The sequence below is a fragment of the Cervus elaphus genome, unplaced genomic scaffold (genome assembly GCF_910594005.1).
Source record: "Cervus elaphus unplaced genomic scaffold, mCerEla1.1, whole genome shotgun sequence".
Classification (NCBI taxonomy): domain Eukaryota; kingdom Metazoa; phylum Chordata; class Mammalia; order Artiodactyla; family Cervidae; genus Cervus; species Cervus elaphus.
In genome coordinates this window covers 927,271-945,956 of record NW_025316781.1, presented here as the reverse complement: position 1 = coordinate 945,956, position 18,686 = coordinate 927,271, and positions in this window count along the sequence as shown.

Genomic DNA, 18,686 nt, shown 5'->3' with positions numbered 1-18,686 from the left:
AGACATCCTTTCTTCTTGGGAGATGCAAGACGAGCCTGCATTCAAGTCACTGCAGGGATATCCGGCCTTATTTCACGTCAGGGCATCGCGGTGTCCATTCCACTTGAGGCCGCAAACTCAGGGTCCCTCTCACATACCTAGAGCTGAGAGAAGCCTCCTCTTGAGGTGCTTGTGGTAAGGTGGTATTCCTCTGGAGTCGAAGCCAGGGACTAACCTCTCATCTCGAGTTGATTTTTGGCCCACGGAGCTCTTTCGTGTTGCTACAGTGACCTCAGGATCCCTCTAGCCTTGAAACAGTGTTCTTGGGGTTTCTCTGGAGTGCCATCAAGGAAATCAAGGCTCCTTTCATGTGTGATGTGCAACACGGAATTGCTCTGCACGCAGTGCAGGGGAATCGGGCCTCATCTCGCGGCGAGGGGGAAGTCTCATGGTTTTTCTCGAGTTGCGGCGGGAACCTGGGGTATATTCTCGAGTTAAGACGGGGATGGCCCTTCCACCCACGTGTTTCTTCAGCGACGTCAGGACTCCTGCCTAGTTGCGAGGGACAACTCTGGATTCTCCTCGAGGCTTGGCAGGGCAATTGGGACGCCTCTCCAGCTGAGGCGGGAGACCAAGTGTCCCTTTCCAAGTGCCACAGGAATCCTGGGACTCCTATCAAGTTTCACGAGGAGTCATGCATCGTCTCCTTTGAAGGCACTGATCTCCGCGTACCTCTGAAGTTTTCAAAGGATGTGAGGCTATCGGTCGCGATGAGGTGGGGAACTAAGTCTTTCTCTGTGCTTTCCACAGGGGATTCAGACATCCTTTCTTCTTGGGAGATGCAAGACGAGCCTGCATTGAAGTCACTGCAGGGATATCCGGTCTTATTTCGAGTCAGGGCATCGCGGTGTCCATTCCACTTGAGGCCGCAAACTCAGGGTCCCTCTCACATACCTAGAGCTGAGAGAAGCCTCCTCTTGAGGTGCTTGTGGTAAGGTGGTATTCCTCTGGAGACGAATCCAGGGACTAACCTCTCTTTTCGAGTTGATTTTTGGTCCACAGAGTTCATTCGTGTTGCTACAGTGACCTCAGGATCCCTCTAGCCTTGAAACAGTGTTCTTGGGGTTTCTCTGGAGTGCCATCAAGGAAATCAAGGCTCCTTTCATGTGTGATGTGCAAGACGGAATTGCTCTGCACGCAGTACAGGGGAACCGGGCCTCATCTCGCATCGAGGGGGAAGTCTCATGGTTTTTCTCGAGTTGCGGCAGGAACCTGGGGTATATTCTCGAGTTACGACGGGGATGGCCCTTCCACACACGTGTTTGTTCAGCCACGTCAGGACTCTTGCCTAGTTGCGAGGGACAACTCGGGATTCTCCTCGAGGCTTGGCAGGGCAATTGGAATGCCTCTCCAGCTGAGGCGGGAGACCAAGGGTCCCTTTCCACGTGCCACAAGAATCCTGGGACTCCTATCAAGTTTCACGAGGAGTCAGGCATCGTCTCCTTTGGAGGCACTGATCTCCGCGTACCTCTGGAGTTTTCAAAGGATGTGAGGCCTCCGGTCGCGATGAGGTGGGGAACTAGGTGTTTCTCTGTGGTCTCCACAGGGGATTCAGACATCCTTTCTTCTTGGGAGATGCAAGACGAGCCTGCATTCAAGTCACTGCAGGGATATCCGGCCTACATTCGAGTCAGGGCATCGCGGTGTCCATTCCACTTGAAGCCGCAAACTCAGGATCCCTCTCACATACCTAGAGCTGAGAGAACCCTCCTCTTGAGGTGCTTGTGGTAAGGTGGTATTCCTCAGGAGTCGAAGCCAGGGACTAACCTCTCATCTCGAGTTGATTTTTGGCCCACAGAGCACTTTCGTGTTGCTACAGTGACCTCAGGATCCCTCTAGCCTTGAAACAGTGTTCTTGGGGTTTCTCTGGAGTGCCATGAAGGAAATCAAGGCTCCTTTCATGTGTGATGTGCAACACAGAATTGCTGTGCACGCAGTGCAGGGGAATCGGGCCTCATCTCGCGGCGAGGGGGAAGTCTCATGGTTTTTCTCGAGTTGCGGCGGGAACCTGGGGTATATTCTCGAGTTACGACGGGTATAACCCTTCCACCCACGTGTTTGTTCAGCCACGTCAGGACTCTTGCCTAGTTGCGAGACACAACTCGGAATTCTCCTCGAGGCTTGGCAAGGCAATTGGGACGCCTCTCCAGGTGAGGCGGGAGACCAAGGGTCCCTTTCCACGTGCCACAGGAATCCTGGGACTCCTATCAAGATTCACGAGGAGTCAGGCATCGTCTCCTTTGGAGGCACTGATCTCCGCGTACCTCTGGAGTTTTCAAAGGATTTGAGGCCTCTGGTCGCGATGAGGTGGGGAACTAGGTCTTTCTCTGTGGTCTCCACAGGGGATTCAGACACCCTTTTGTCTTGGGAGATGCAAGACGAGCCTGCATTCCAGTCACTGCAGGGATATCCGGCCTTATTTCGAGTCAGGGCATCGCGGTGTCCATTCCACTTGAGGCCGCAAACTCAGGGTCCCTCTCACATACCTAGAGTTGAGAGAAGCCTCCTCTTGAGGTGCTTGTGGTAAGGTCGTATTCCTCTGGAGTCGAAGCCAGGGACTAACCTCTCATCTCGAGTTGATTTTTGGTCCACGGAGCTCTTTCGTGTTGCTACAGTGACCTCAGGATCCCTCTAGCCTTGAAACAGTGTTCTTGGGGTTTCTCTGGAGTGCCATGAAGGAAATCAAGGCTCCTTTCATGTGTGATGTGCAACACAGAATTGCTCTGCACGCAGTGCAGGGGAATCGGGCCTCATCTCGCGGCGAGGGGCAAGTCTCATGGTTTTTCTTGAGTTGCGGCGGGAACCTGGGGTATATTCTCGAGTTACGACGGGGATCTCCCTTCCACACACGTGTTTGTTCAGCCACGTCAGGACTCCTGCCTAGTTGCGAGACACAACTCGGGATTCTCCTCGAGGCTTGGCAAGGCAATTGGGACGCCTCTCCAGCTGAGGCGGGAGACCAAGGGTCCCTTTCCACGTGCCTCAGGAATCCTGGGACTCCTATCAAGTTTCACGAGGAGTCAGGCATCGTCTCCTTTGGAGGCACTGATCTCCGCATACCTCTGGAATTTTCCAAGGATGTGAGGCCTCCGGTCTCGATGAGATGGGGAACTAGGTCTTTCTCTGTGGTCTCCACAGGGGATTCAGACATCCTTTCATCTTGGGAGATGCAAGACGAGCCTGCATTCAAGTCACTGCAGGGATATCCGGCCTTATTTCGCGTCAGGGCATCGCGGTGTCCATTCCACTTGAGGCCGCAAACTCAGGGTCCCTCTCACATACCTAGAGCTGAGAGAAGCCTCCTCTTGAGGTGCTTGTGGTAAGGTGGTATTCCTCTGGAGTCGAAGCCAGGGACTAACCTCTCATCTCGAGTTGATTTTTGGCCCACGGAGCTCTTTCGTGTTGCTACAGTGACCTCAGGATCCCTCTAGCCTTGAAACAGTGTTCTTGGGGTTTCTCTGGAGTGCCATCAAGGAAATCAAGGCTCCTTTCATGTGTGATGTGCAAGACGGAATTGCTCTGCACGCAGTACAGGGGAATCGGGCCTCATCTCGCATCGAGGGGGAAGTCTCATGGTTTTTCTCGAGTTGCGGCGGGAACCTGGGGTATATTCTCGAGTTACGACGGGGATGGCCCTTCCACCCACGTGTTTGTTCAGCCACGTCAGGACTCCTGCCTAGTTGCGAGGGACAACTCGGGATTCTCCTCGAGGCTTGGCAGGGCAATTGGAACGCCTCTCCAGCTGAGGCGGGAGACCAAGGGTCCCTTTCCACGTGCCACAAGAATCCTGGGACTCCTATCAAGTTTCACGAGGAGTCAGGCATCGTCTCCTTTGGAGCCACTGATCTCCGCGTACCTCTGGAGTTTTCAAAGGATGTGAGGCCTCCGGTCGCGATGAGGTGGGGAACTAGGTGTTTCTCTGTGGTCTCCACAGGGGATTCAGACATCCTTTCTTCTTGTGAGATGCAAGACGAACCTGCATTCAAGTCACTGCAGGGATATCTGGCCTTATTTCGAGTCAGGGCATCGCAGTGTACATTCCACTTGAGGCCGCAAACTCAGGGTCCCTCTCACATACCTAGAGCTGAGAGAAGCCTCCCCCTGAGGTGCTTGTGGTAAGGTGGTATTCCTCAGGAGTCGAAGCCAGCGACTAACCTCTCATCTGGTGTTGATTCTTGGTCCACGGAGCTCTTTCATGTTGCTACAGTGACCTCAGGATCCCTCCAACCTTGAAACAGTGTTCTTGGGGTTTCTCTGGAGTGCCATCAAGGAAATCAAGGCTCCTTTCATGTGTGATGTGCAACACGGAATTGCTCTGCACGCAGTGCAGGGGAATCGGGCCTCATTTTGCGGCGAAGGGGAAGTCTCATGGTTTTTCTCGAGTTGCGGCGGGAACTTGGGGTATATTCTCGAGTTACAACGGGAATGGCCCTTCCACACACGTGTGTGTTCAGCCATGTCAGGACTCCTGCTTAGTTGCGAGGGACAACTCGGGATTCTCCTCGAGGCTTTGCAGGGCAATTGGGAACCCTCTCCAGCTGAGACGGGAGACCAAGTGTCCCTTTCCACGTGCCACAGGAATCCTGGGTCTCCTATCAAGTTTCACGAGGAGTCAGGCATCGTCTCCTTTGGAGGCACTGATCTCCGCGTACCTCTGGAGTTTTCAAAGGATGTGAGGCCTCCGGTCGCGATGAGGTGGGGAACTAGGTGTTTCTCTGTGGTCTCCACAGGGGATTCAGACATCCTTTCTTCTTGGGAGATGCAAGACGAGCCTGCATTCAAGTCACTGCAGGGATATCCGGCCTTATTTCACGTCAGGGCATCGCGGTGTCCATTCCACTTGAGGCCGCAAACTCAGGGTCCCTCTCACATACCTAGAGCTGAGAGAAGCCTCCTCTTGAGGTGCTTGTGGTAAGGTGGTATTCCTCTGGAGTCGAAGCCAGGGACTAACCTCTCATCTCGAGTTGATTTTTGGCCCACGGAGCTCTTTCGTGTTGCTACAGTGACCTCAGGATCCCTCTAGCTTTGAAACAGTGTTCTTGGGGTTTCTCTGGAGTGCCATCAAGGAAATCAAGGCTCCTTTCATGTGTGATGTGCAACACGGAATTGCTCTGCACGCAGTGCAGGGGAATCGGGCCTCATCTCGCGGCGAGGGGGAAGTCTCATGGTTTTTCTATAGTTGCGGCGGGAACCTGGGGTATATTCTCGAGTTACGACGGGGATGGCCCTTCCACACACGTGTGTGTTCAGCGACGTCAGGACTCCTGCCTAGTTGCGAGGGACAACTCTGGATTCTCCTCGAGGCTTGGCAGGGCAATTGGAACGCCTCTCCAGCTGAGGCGGGAGACCAAGTGTCCCTTTCCAAGTGCCACAGGAATCCTGGGACTCCTATCAAGTTTCACGAGGAGTCATGCATCGTCTCCTTTGAAGGCACTGATCTCCGCGTACCTCTGAAGTTTTCAAAGGATGTGAGGCTATCGGTCGCGATGAGGTGGGGAACTAAGTCTTTCTCTGTGCTTTCCACAGGGGATTCAGACATCCTTTCTTCTTGGGAGATGCAAGACGAGCCTGCATTGAAGTCACTGCAGGGATATCCGGCCTTGTTTCGAGTCAGGGCATCGCGGTGTCCATTCCACTTGAGGCCGCAAACTCAGGGTCCCTCTCACATACCTAGAGCTGAGAGAAGCCTCCTCTTGAGGTGCTTGTGGTAAGGTGGTATTCCTCTGGAGTCGAAGCCAGGGACTAACCTCTCTTTTCGAGTTGATTTTTGGTCCACAGAGTTCATTCGTGTTGCTACAGTGACCTCAGGATCCCTCTATCCTTGAAACAGTGTTCTTGGGGTTTCTCTGGAGTGCCATCAAGGAAATCAAGGCTCCTTTCATGTGTGATGTGGAAGACGGAATTGCTCTGCACGCAGTACAGGGGAATCGGGCCTCATCTCGCATCGAGGGGGAAGTCTCATGGTTTTTCTCGAGTTGCGGCGGGAACCTGGGGTATATTCTCGAGTTACGACGGGGATGGCCCTTCCACACACGTGTTTGTTCAGCCACGTCAGGACTCTTGCCTAGTTGCGAGGGACAACTCGGGATTCTCCTCGAGGCTTGGCAGGGCAATTGGAACGCCTCTCCAGCTGAGGCGGGAGACCAAGGGTCCCTTTCCACGTGCCACAAGAATCCTGGGACTCCTATCAAGTTTCACGAGGAGTCAGGCATCGTCTCCTTTGGAGGCACTGATCTCCGCGTACCTCTGGAGTTTTCAAAGGATGTGAGGCCTCCGGTCGCAATGAGGTGGGGAACTAGGTGTTTCTCTGTGGTCTCCACAGGGGATTCACACATCCTTTCTTCTTGGGAGATGCAAGACGAGCCTGCATTCAAGTCACTGCAGGGATATCCGCCCTAAATTCGAGTCAGGGCATCGCGGTGTCCATTCCACTTGAAGCCGCAAACTCAGGATCCCTCTAAAATACCTAGAGCTGAGAGAACCCTCCTCTTGAGGTGCTTGTGGTAAGGTGGTATTCCTCAGGAGTCGAAGCCAGGGACTAACCTCTCATCTCGTGTTGATTTTTGGCCCACAGAGCACTTTCGTGTTGCTACAGTGACCTCAGGATCCCTCTAGCCTTGAAACAGTGTTCTTGGGGTTTCTCTGGAGTGCCATCAAGGAAATCAAGGCTCCTTTCATGTGTGATGTGCAACACGGAATTGCTCTGCACGCAGTGCAGGGGAATCGGGCCTCATCTCGCGGCGAGGGGGAAGTCTCATGGTTTTTCTCGAGTTGCAGCGGGAACCTGGGGTATATTCTCGAGTTACGACGGGGATGGCCCTTCCACACACGTGTTTCTTCAGCGATGTCAGGACTCCTGCCTAGTTGCGAGGGACAACTCGGGATTCTCCTCGAGGCTTTGCAGGGCAATTGGGACGCCTCTCCAGCTGAGACGGGAGACAAAGGGTCCCTTTCCACGTGCCACAGGAATCCTGGGTCTCCTATCAAGTTTCACGAGGAGTCAGGCATCGTCTCCTTTGGAGGCACTGATCTCCGCATACCTCTGGAGTTTTCAAAGGATTTGAGGCCTCCTGTCGCGATGAGGTGGGGAACTAGGTCTTTCTCTGTGGTCTCCACAGGGGATTCAGACACCCTTACGTCTTGAGAGATGCAGGACGACCCTGCATTCCAGTCACGGCAGGGATATCCGGCCTTATTTCGAGTCAGGGCATCGCGGTGTCCATTCCACTTGAGGCCGCAAACTCAGGGTCCCTCTCACATACCTAGAGCTGAGAGAAGCCTCCTCTTGAGGTGCTTGTGGTAAGGTGGTATTCCTCTGGAGTCGAAGCCAGGGACTAACCTCTCATCTCGAGTTGATTTTTGGCCCACGGAGCTCTTTCGTGTCGCTACAGTGACCTCAGGATCCCTCTAGCCTTGAAACAGTGTTCTTGGGGTTTCTCTGGAGTGCCATCAAGGAAATCAAGGCTCCTTTCATGTGTGATGTGCAACACGGAATTGCTCTGCACGCAGTGCAGGGGAATCGGGCCTCATCTCGCGGCGAGGGGGAAGTCTCATGGTTTTTCTCGAGTTGCGGCGGGAACCTGGGGTATATTCTCGAGTTACGACGGGGATGGCCCTTCCACCCACGAGTTTCTTCAGCGACGTCAGGACTCCTGCCTAGTTGCGAGGGACAACTCTGGATTCTCCTCGAGGCTTGGCAGGGCAATTGGGACGCCTCTCCAGCTGAGGCGGGAGACCAAGTGTCCCTTTCCAAGTGCCACAGGAATCCTGGGACTCCTATCAAGTTTCACGAGGAGTCACGCATCGTCTCCTTTGGAGGCACTGATCTCCGCGTACCTCTGGAGTTTTCAAAGGATGTGCGGCTATCGGTCGCGATGAGGTGGGGAACTAAGTCTTTCTCTGTGCTTTCCACAGGGGATTCAGACATCCTTTCGTCGTGGGAGATGGAAGACGAGCCGGCATTGAAGTCACTGCAGGGATATCCGGCCTTATTTCGAGTCAGGGCATCGCGGTGTCCATTCCACTTGAGGCCGCAAACTCAGGGTCCCTCTCACATACCTAGAGCTGAGAGAAGCCTCCTCTTGAGGTGCTTGTGGTAAGGGGGTATTCCTCTGGAGACGAATCCAGGGACTAACCTCTCTTTTCGAGTTGATTTTTGGTCCACAGAGTTCTTTCGTGTTGCTACAGTGACCACAGGATCCCTCTAGCCTTGAAACAGTGTTCTTGGGGTTTCTCTGGAGTGCCATCAAGGAAATCAAGGCTCCTTTCATGTGTGATGTGCAAGACGGAATTGCTCTGCACGCAGTACAGGGGAATCGGGCCTCATCTCGCATCGAGGGGGAAGTCTCATGGTTTTTCTCGAGTTGCGGCGGGAACCTGGGGTATATTCTCGAGTTACGACGGGGATGGCCCTTCCACCCACGTGTTTGTTCAGCCACGTCAGGACTCCTGCCTTGTTCCGAGGGACAACTCGGGATTCTCCTCGAGGCTTGGCAGGGCAATTGGAACGCCTCTCCAGCTGAGGCGGGAGACCAAGGGTCCCTTTCCACGTGCCACAAGAATCCTGGGACTCCTATCAAGTTTCACGAGGAGTCAGGCTTCGTCTCCTTTGGAGGCACTGATCTCCGCGTACCTCTGGAGTTTTCAAAGGATGTGAGGCCTCCGGTCGCGATGAGGTGGGGAACTAGGTGTTTCTCTGTGGTCTCCACAGGGGATTCAGACATCCTTTCTTCTTGGGAGATGCAAGACGAGCCTGCATTGAAGTCACTGCAGGAATATCCGGCCTTATTTCGAGTCAGGGCATCGCGGTGTCCATTCCACTTGAGGCCGCAAACTCAGGATCCCTCTCGCATACCTAGAGCTGAGAGAAGCCTCCTCTTGAGGTGCTTGTGGTAAGGTGGTATTCCTCAGGAGTCGAAGCCAGGTACTAACCTCTCATCTCGAGTTGATTTTTGGCCCACGGAGCTCTTTCTTGTTGCTACAGTGACCTCAGGATCCCTCTAGCCTTGAAACATTGTTCTTGGGGTTTCTCTGGAGTGCCATCAAGGAAATCAAGGCTCCTTTCATGTGTGATGTGCAACACGGAATTGCTCTGCACGCAGTGCAGGGGAATCGGGCCTCATCTCGCGGCGAGGGGGAAGTCTCATGGTTTTTCTCGAGTTGCGGCGGGAACCTGGGGTATATTCTCGAGTTACGACGGGGATGGCCCTTCCACCCACGTGTTTCTTCAGCGACGTCAGGACTCCTGCCTAGTTGCGAGGGACAACTCTGGATTCTCCTCGAGGCTTGGCAGGGCAATTGGGACGCCTCTCCAGCTGAGGCGGGAGACCAAGTGTCCCTTTCCAAGTGCCACAGGAATCCTGGGACTCCTATCAAGTTTCACGAGGAGTCAGGCATCGTCTCCTTTGGAGGCACTGATCTCCGCGTACCTCTGGAGTTTTCAAAGGATGTGAGGCTATCGGTCGCGATGAGGTGGGGAACTAAGTCTTTCTCTGTGCTTTCCACAGGGGATTCAGACATCCTTTCGTCCTGGGAGATGCAAGACGAGCCTGCATTGAAGTCACTGCAGGGATATCCGGCCTTATTTCGAGTCAGGGCATCGCGGTGTCCATTCCACTTGAGGCCGCAAACTCAGGGTCCCTCTCACATACCTAGAGCTGAGAGAAGACTCCTCTTGAGGTGCTTGTGGTAAGGTGGTATTCCTCTGGAGTCGAAGCCAGGGACTAACCTCTCTTTTCGAGTTGATTTTTGGTCCACAGAGTTCTTTCGTGTTGCTACAGTGACCTCAGGATCCCTCTATCCTTGAAACAGTGTTCTTGGGGTTTCTCTGGAGTGCCATCAAGGAAATCAAGGCTCCTTTCATGTGTGATGTGCAACACGGAATTGCTCTGCACGCAGTGCAGGGGAATCGGGCCTCATCTCGCGGCGAGGGGGAAGTCTCATGGTTTTTCTCGAGTTGTGGCGGGAACCTGGGGTATATTCTCGAGTTACGACGGGGATGGCCCTTCCACCCACGTGTTTCTTCAGCGACGTCAGGACTCCTGCCTAGTTGCGAGACACAACTCGGGATTCTCCTCGAGATTTTGCAGGGCAATTGCGACGCCTCTCCAGCTGAGACGGGAGACCAAGGGTCCCTTTCCACGTGCCACAGGAATCCTCGGTCTCCTATCAAGTTTCACGATGAGTCAGGCATCGTCTCCTTTGGAGGCACTGATCTCCGCGTACCTCTGGAGTTTTCAAAGGATGTGAGGCCTCCGGTCACGATGAGGTGGGGAAATAGGTCTTTCTCTGTGGTCTCCACAGGGGATTCAGACATCCTTTCATCTTGGGAGATGCAAGACGAGCCTGCATTCAAGTCACTGCAGGGATATCCAGCCTTATTTCGCGTCAGGGCATCGTGGTGTCCATTCCACTTGAGGCCGCAAACTCAGGGTCCCTCTCACATACCTAGAGCTGAGAGAAGCCTCCTCTTGAGGTGCTTGTGGTAAGGTGGTATTCCTCTGGAGTCGAAGCCAGGGACTAACCTCTCATCTCGAGTTGATTTTTGGCCCACGGAGCTCTTTCGTGTTGCTACAGTGACCTCAGGATCCCTCTAGCCTTGAAACAGTGTTCTTGGGGTTTCTCTGGAGTGCCATCAAGGAAATCAAGGCTCCTTTCATGTGTGATGTGCAACACGGAATTGCTCTGCACGCAGTGCAGGGGAATCGGGCCTCATCTCGCGACGAGGGGGAAGTCTCATGGTTTTTCTCGAGTTGCGGCGGGAACCTGGGGTATATTCTCGAGTTACGACGGGGATAGCCCTTCCACACACGTGTGTGTTCAGCCATGTCAGGACTCCTGCCTAGTTGCGAGGGACAACTCTGGATTCTCCTCGAGGCTTTGCAGGGCAATTGGGACGCCTCTCCAGCTGAGACGGGAGACCAAGGGTCCCTTTCCACGTGCCACAGGAATCCTGGGTCTCCTATCAAGTTTCACGAGGAGTCAGGCATCGTCTCCTTTGGAGGCACTGATCTCCGCATACCTCTGGAGTTTTCAAAGGATGTGAGGCTATCGGTCGCGATGAGGTGGGAAACTAAGTCTTTCTCTGTGCTTTCCACAGGGGATTCAGACATCCTTTCGTCTTGGGAGATGCAAGACGAGCCTGCATTCAAGTCACTGCAGGGATATCCGGCCTTATTTCGAGTCAGGGCATCGCGGTGTCCATTCCACTTGAGGCCGCAAACTCAGGGTACCTCTCACATACCTAGAGCTGAGAGAAGCCTCCTCTTGAGGTGCTTGTGGTAAGGTGGTATTCCTCTGGAGACGAATCCAGGGACTAACCTCTCTTTTCGTGTTGATTTTTGGTCCACAGAGTTCTTTCGTGTTGCTACAGTGACCTCAGGATCCCTCTAGCCTTGAAACAGTGTTCTTGGGGTTTCTCTGGAGTGCCATCAAGGAAATCAAGGCTCCTTTCATGTGTGATGTGCAACATGGAATTGCTCTGCACGCAGTGCAGGGGAATCGGGCCTCATCACCCGGCGAGGCGGAAGTCTCATGGTTTTTCTCGAGTTGCGGCGGGAACCTGGGGTATATTCTCGAGTTACGACGGGGATGGCCCTTCCACCCACGTGTTTCTTCAGCGACGTCAGGACTCCTGCCTAGTTGCGAGGGACAACTCGGGATTCTCCTCGAGGCTTGGCAGGGCAATTGGAATGCCTCTCCAGCTGAGGCGGGAGACCAAGGGTCCCTTTCCACGTGCCACAAGAATCCTGGGACTCCTATCAAGTTTCACGAGGAGTCAGGCATCGTCTCCTTTGGAGGCACTGATCTCCGCGTACCTCTGGAGTTTTCAAAGGATGTGAGGCCTCCGGTCGCGACGAGGTGGGGAACTAGGTCTTTCTCTGTGGTCTCCACAGGGGATTCAGACATCCTTTCTTCTTGGGAGATGCAAGACGAGCCTGCATTCAAGTCACTGCAGGGATATCCGGCCTTATTTCGAGTCAGGGCATCGCGGTGTCCATTCCACTTGAGGCCGAAAACTCAGGGTCCCTCTCACATACCTAGAGCTGAGAGAAGCCTCCTCTTGAGGTGCTTGTGGTAAGGTGGTATTCCTCTGGAGTCGAAGCCAGGGACTAACCTCTCATCTTGAGTTGATTTTTGGCCCACGGAGCTCTTTCGTGTTGCTACAGTGACCTCAGGATCCCTCTAGCCTTGAAACAGTGTTCTTGGGGTTTCTCTGGAGTGCAATCAAGGAAATCAAGGCTCCTTTCATGTGTGATGTGCAACACGGAATGGCTCTGCATGCAGTGCAGGGGAATCGGGCCTCATCTCGCGGCGAGGGGGAAGTCTCATGGTTTTTCTCGAGTTGCGGCGGGAACCTGGGGTATATTCTCGAGTTACGACGGGGATGGCCCTTCCACCCACGTGTTTGTTCAGCGACGTCAGGACTCCTGCCTAGTTGCGAGGGACAACTCTGGATTCTCCTCGAGGCTTGGCAGGGCAATTGGGACGCCTCTCCAGCTGAGGCGGGAGACCAAGTGTCCTTTTCCAAGTGCCACAGGAATCCTGGGACTCAAATCAAGTTTCACGAGGAGTCAGGCATCGTCTCCTTTGGAGGCACTGATCTCCGCGTACCTCTGGAATTTTCAAAGGATGTGCGGCTATCGGTCGCGATGAGGTGGGGAACTAAGTCTTTCTCTGTGCTTTCCACAGGGGATTCAGACATCCTTTCGTCCTGGGAGATGCAAGACGAGCCTGCATTGAAGTCACTGCAGGGATATCCGGCCTTATTTCGAGTCAGGGCATCGCGGTGTCCATTCCACTTGAGGCCGCAAACTCAGGGTCCCTCTCACATACCTAGAGCTGAGAGAAGCCTCCTCTTGAGGTGCTTGTGGTAAGGTGGTATTCCTCTGGAGACGAATCCAGGGACTAACTTCTCTTTTCGAGTTGATTTTTGGTCCACAGAGTTCTTTCGTGTTGATACAGTGACCTCAGGATCCCTCTAGCCTTGAAACAGTGTTCTTGGGGTTTCTCTGGAGTGCCATCAAGAAATCAAGGCTCCTTTCATGTGTGATGTGCAAGACGGAATTACTCTGCACGCAGTACAGGGGAATCGGGCCTCATCTCGCATCGAGGGGGAAGTCTCATGGTTTTTCTCGAGTTGCGGCGGGAACCTGGGGAATATTCTCGAGTTACGACGGGGATGGACCTTCCACCCACGTGTTTGTTCAGCCACGTCAGGACTCCTGCCTAGTTGCGAGGGACAACTCGGGATTCTCCTCAAGGCTTGGCAGGGCAATTGGAACGCCTCTCCAGCTGAGGCGGGAGACCAAGGGTCCCTTTCCACGTGCCACAAGAATCCTGGGACTCCTATCAAGTTTCACGAGGAGTCAGGCATCATCTCCTTTGGAGGCACTGATCTCCGCGTACCTCTGGAGTTTTCAAAGGATGTGAGGCCTCCGGTCGCGATGAGGTGGGGAACTAGGTGTTTCTCTGTGTTCTCCACAGGGGATTCAGACAACCTTTCTTCTTGGGAGATGCAAGACGAGCCTGCATTCAAGTCACTGCAGGGATATCCGGCCTTATTTCGTGTCAGGGCATCGCGGTGTCCATTCCACTTGAGGCCGCAAACTCAGGATCCCTCTCACATACCTAGAGCTGAGAGAAGCCTCCTCTTGAGGTGCTTGTGGTAAGGTGGTATTCCTCAGGAGTCGAAGCCAGGGACTAACCTCTCATCTCGAGTTGATTTTTGGCCCACGGAGCTCTTTCGTGTTGCTAAAGTGACCTCAGGATCCCTCTAGCCTTGAAACAGTGTTCTTGGGGTTTCTCTGGAGTGCCATCAAGGAAATCAAGGCTCCTTTCATGTGTGATGTGCAACACGGAATTGCTCTGCACGCAGTGCAGGTGAATCGGGCCTCATCTCGCGGCGAGGGGGAAGTCTCATGGTTTTTCTCGAGTTGCGGCGGGAACCTGGGGTATATTCTCGAGTTACGACGGGGATGGCCCTTCCACCCACGTGTTTCTTCAGGGACGTCAGGACTCCTGCCTAGTTGCGAGGGACAACTCGGGATTCTCCTCGAGGCTTTGCAGGGCAATTGGGACGCCTCTCCAGTTGAGACGGGAGACCAAGAGTCCCTTTCCACGTGCCACAGGAATCCTGGGTCTCCTATCAAGTTTCACGAGGAGTCAGACATCGTCTCCTTTGGAGGCACTGATCTCCGCATACCTCTGGAGTTTTCAAAGGATTTGAGGCCTCCGGTCGCGATGAGGTGGGGAACTAGGTCTTTCTCTGTGGTCTCCACAGGGTATTCAGACACCCTTTCGTCTTGGGAGATGCAAGACGAGCCTGCATTCCAGTCACTGCAGGGATATCCGGCCTTATTTCGAGTCAGGGCATCGCGGTGTCCATTCCACTTGAGGCCGCAAACTCAGGGTCCCTCTCAAATACCTAGAGCTGAGAGAAGCCTCCTCTTGAGGTGCTTGTGGTAAGGTGGTATTCCTCTGGAGTCGAAGCCAGGGACTAACCTCTCATCTCGAGTTGATTTTTGGTCCACGGAGCTCTTTCGTGTTGCTACAGTGACCTCAGGATCCCTCTAGCCTTGAAACAGTGTTCTTGGGGTTTCTCTGGAGTGCCATCAAGGAAATCAAGGCTCCTTTCATGTGTGATGTGCAACATGGAATTGCTCTGCACGCAGTGCAGGGGAATCGGGCCTCATCACCCGGCGAGGCGGAAGTCTCATGGTTTTTATCGAGTTGCGGCGGGAACCTGGGGTATATTCTCGAGTTACGACGGGGATGGCCCTTCCACCCACGTGTTTCTTCAGCGACGTCAGGACTCCTGCCTAGTTGCGAGGGACAACTCGGGATTCTCCTCGAGGCTTGGCAGGGCAATTGGAATGCCTCTCCAGCTGAGGCGGGAGACCAAGGGTCCCTTTCCACGTGCCACAAGAATCCTGGGACTCCTATCAAGTTTCACGAGGAGTCAGGCATCGTCTCCTTTGGAGGCACTGATCTCCGCGTACCTCTGGAGTTTTCAAAGGATGTGAGGCCTCCGGTCGCGACGAGGTGGGGAACTAGGTCTTTCTCTGTGGTCTCCACAGGGGATTCAGACATCCTTTCTTCTTGGGAGATGCAAGACGAGCCTGCATTCAAGTCACTGCAGGGATATCCGGCCTTATTTCGAGTCAGGGCATCGCGGTGTCCATTCCACTTGAGGCCGAAAACTCAGGGTCCCTCTCACATACCTAGAGCTGAGAGAAGCCTCCTCTTGAGGTGCTTGTGGTAAGGTGGTATTCCTCTGGAGTCGAAGCCAGGGACTAACCTCTCATCTTGAGTTGATTTTTGGCCCACGGAGCTCTTTCGTGTTGCTACAGTGACCTCAGGATCCCTCTAGCCTTGAAACAGTGTTCTTGGGGTTTCTCTGGAGTGCAATCAAGGAAATCAAGGCTCCTTTCATGTGTGATGTGCAACACGGAATGGCTCTGCATGCAGTGCAGGGGAATCGGGCCTCATCTCGCGGCGAGGGGGAAGTCTCATGGTTTTTCTCGAGTTGCGGCGGGAACCTGGGGTATATTCTCGAGTTACGACGGGGATGGCCCTTCCACCCACGTGTTTGTTCAGCGACGTCAGGACTCCTGCCTAGTTGCGAGGGACAACTCTGGATTCTCCTCGAGGCTTGGCAGGGCAATTGGGACGCCTCTCCAGCTGAGGCGGGAGACCAAGTGTCCTTTTCCAAGTGCCACAGGAATCCTGGGACTCAAATCAAGTTTCACGAGGAGTCAGGCATCGTCTCCTTTGGAGGCACTGATCTCCGCGTACCTCTGGAGTTTTCAAAGGATGTGCGGCTATCGGTCGCGATGAGGTGGGGAACTAAGTCTTTCTCTGTGCTTTCCACAGGGGATTCAGACATCCTTTCGTCCTGGGAGATGCAAGACGAGCCTGCATTGAAGTCACTGCAGGGATATCCGGCCTTATTTCGAGTCAGGGCATCGCGGTGTCCATTCCACTTGAGGCCGCAAACTCAGGGTCCCTCTCACATACCTAGAGCTGAGAGAAGCCTCCTCTTGAGGTGCTTGTGGTAAGGTGGTATTCCTCTGGAGACGAATCCAGGGACTAACTTCTCTTTTCGAGTTGATTTTTGGTCCACAGAGTTCTTTCGTGTTGATACAGTGACCTCAGGATCCCTCTAGCCTTGAAACAGTGTTCTTGGGGTTTCTCTGGAGTGCCATCAAGGAAATCAAGGCTCCTTTCATGTGTGATGTGCAAGACGGAATTACTCTGCACGCAGTACAGGGGAATCGGGCCTCATCTCGCATCGAGGGGGAAGTCTCATGGTTTTTCTCGAGTTGCGGCGGGAACCTGGGGAATATTCTCGAGTTACGACGGGGATGGACCTTCCACCCACGTGTTTGTTCAGCCACGTCAGGACTCCTGCCTAGTTGCGAGGGACAACTCGGGATTCTCCTCAAGGCTTGGCAGGGCAATTGGAACGCCTCTCCAGCTGAGGCGGGAGACCAAGGGTCCCTTTCCACGTGCCACAAGAATCCTGGGACTCCTATCAAGTTTCACGAGGAGTCAGGCATCATCTCCTTTGGAGGCACTGATCTCCGCGTACCTCTGGAGTTTTCAAAGGATGTGAGGCCTCCGGTCGCGATGAGGTGGGGAACTAGGTGTTTCTCTGTGTTCTCCACAGGGGATTCAGACATCCTTTCTTCTTGGGAGATGCAAGACGAGCCTGCATTCAAGTCACTGCAGGGATATCCGGCCTTATTTCGTGTCAGGGCATCGCGGTGTCCATTCCACTTGAGGCCGCAAACTCAGGATCCCTCTCACATACCTAGAGCTGAGAGAAGCCTCCTCTTGAGGTGCTTGTGGTAAGGTGGTATTCCTCAGGAGTCGAAGCCAGGGACTAACCTCTCATCTCGAGTTGATTTTTGGCCCACGGAGCTCTTTCGTGTTGCTAAAGTGACCTCAGGATCCCTCTAGCCTTGAAACAGTGTTCTTGGGGTTTCTCTGGAGTGCCATCAAGGAAATCAAGGCTCCTTTCATGTGTGATGTGCAACACGGAATTGCTCTGCACGCAGTGCAGGTGAATCGGGCCTCATCTCGCGGCGAGGGGGAAGTCTCATGGTTTTTCTCGAGTTGCGGCGGGAACCTGGGGTATATTCTCGAGTTACGACGGGGATGGCCCTTCCACCCACGTGTTTCTTCAGGGACGTCAGGACTCCTGCCTAGTTGCGAGGGACAACTCGGGATTCTCCTCGAGGCTTTGCAGGGCAATTGGGACGCCTCTCCAGTTGAGACGGGAGACCAAGAGTCCCTTTCCACGTGCCACAGGAATCCTGGGTCTCCTATCAAGTTTCACGAGGAGTCAGACATCGTCTCCTTTGGAGGCACTGATCTCCGCATACCTCTGGAGCTTTCAAAGGATTTGAGGCCTCCGGTCGCGATGAGGTGGGGAACTAGGTCTTTCTCTGTGGTCTCCACAGGGTATTCAGACACCCTTTCGTCTTGGGAGATGCAAGACGAGCCTGCATTCCAGTCACTGCAGGGATATCCGGCCTTATTTCGAGTCAGGGCATCGCGGTGTCCATTCCACTTGAGGCCGCAAACTCAGGGTCCCTCTCAAATACCTAGAGCTGAGAGAAGCCTCCTCTTGAGGTGCTTGTGGTAAGGTGGTATTCCTCTGGAGTCGAAGCCAGGGACTAACCTCTCATCTCGAGTTGATTTTTGGTCCACGGAGCTCTTTCGTGTTGCTACAGTGACCTCAGGATCCCTCTAGCCTTGAAACAGTGTTCTTGGGGTTTCTCTGGAGTGCCATGAAGGAAATCAAGGCTCCTTTCATGTGTGATGTGCAACACAGAATTGCTCTGCACGCAGTGCAGGGGAATCGGGCCTCATCTCGCGGCGAGGCGGAAGTCTCATGGTTTTTCTCGAGTTGCGGCGGGAACCTGGGGTATATTCTCGAGTAACGACGGGGATGGCCCTTCCACACTCGTGTTTGTTCAGCCACGTCAGGACTCTTGCCTAGTTGGGAGACACAACTCGGGATTCTCCTCGAGGCTTGGCAAGGCAATTGGGACGCCTCTCCAGCTGAGGCGGGAGACCAAGGGTCCCTTTCCACGTGCCACAGGAATCCTGGGACTCCTATCAAGTTTCACGAGGAGTCAGGCATCGTCTCCTTTGGAGGCACTGATCTCCGCATACCTCTGGAGTTTTCAAAGGATGTGAGGCCTCCGGTCGCGATGAGGTGGGGAACTAGGTCTTTCTCTGTGGTCTCCACAGGGGATTCAGACATCCTTTCATCTTGGGACTTGCAAGACGACCCTACATTCAAGTCACTGCAGGGATATCCAGCCTTATTTCGCGTCAGGGCATCGCGGTGTCCATTCCACTTGAGGCCGCAAACTCAGGGTCCCTCTCACATACCTAGAGCTGAGAGAAGCCTCCTCTTGAGGTGCTTGTGGTAAGGTGGTATTCCTCTGGAGTCGAAGCCAGGGACTAACCTCTCATCTCGAGTTGATTTTTGGTCCACGGAGCTCTTTCGTGTTGCTACAGTGACCTCAGGATCCCTCTAGCCTTGAAACAGTGTTCTTGGGGTTTCTCTGGAGTGCCATCAAGGAAATCAAGGCTCCTTTCATGTGTGATGTGCAACACGGAATTGCTCTGCA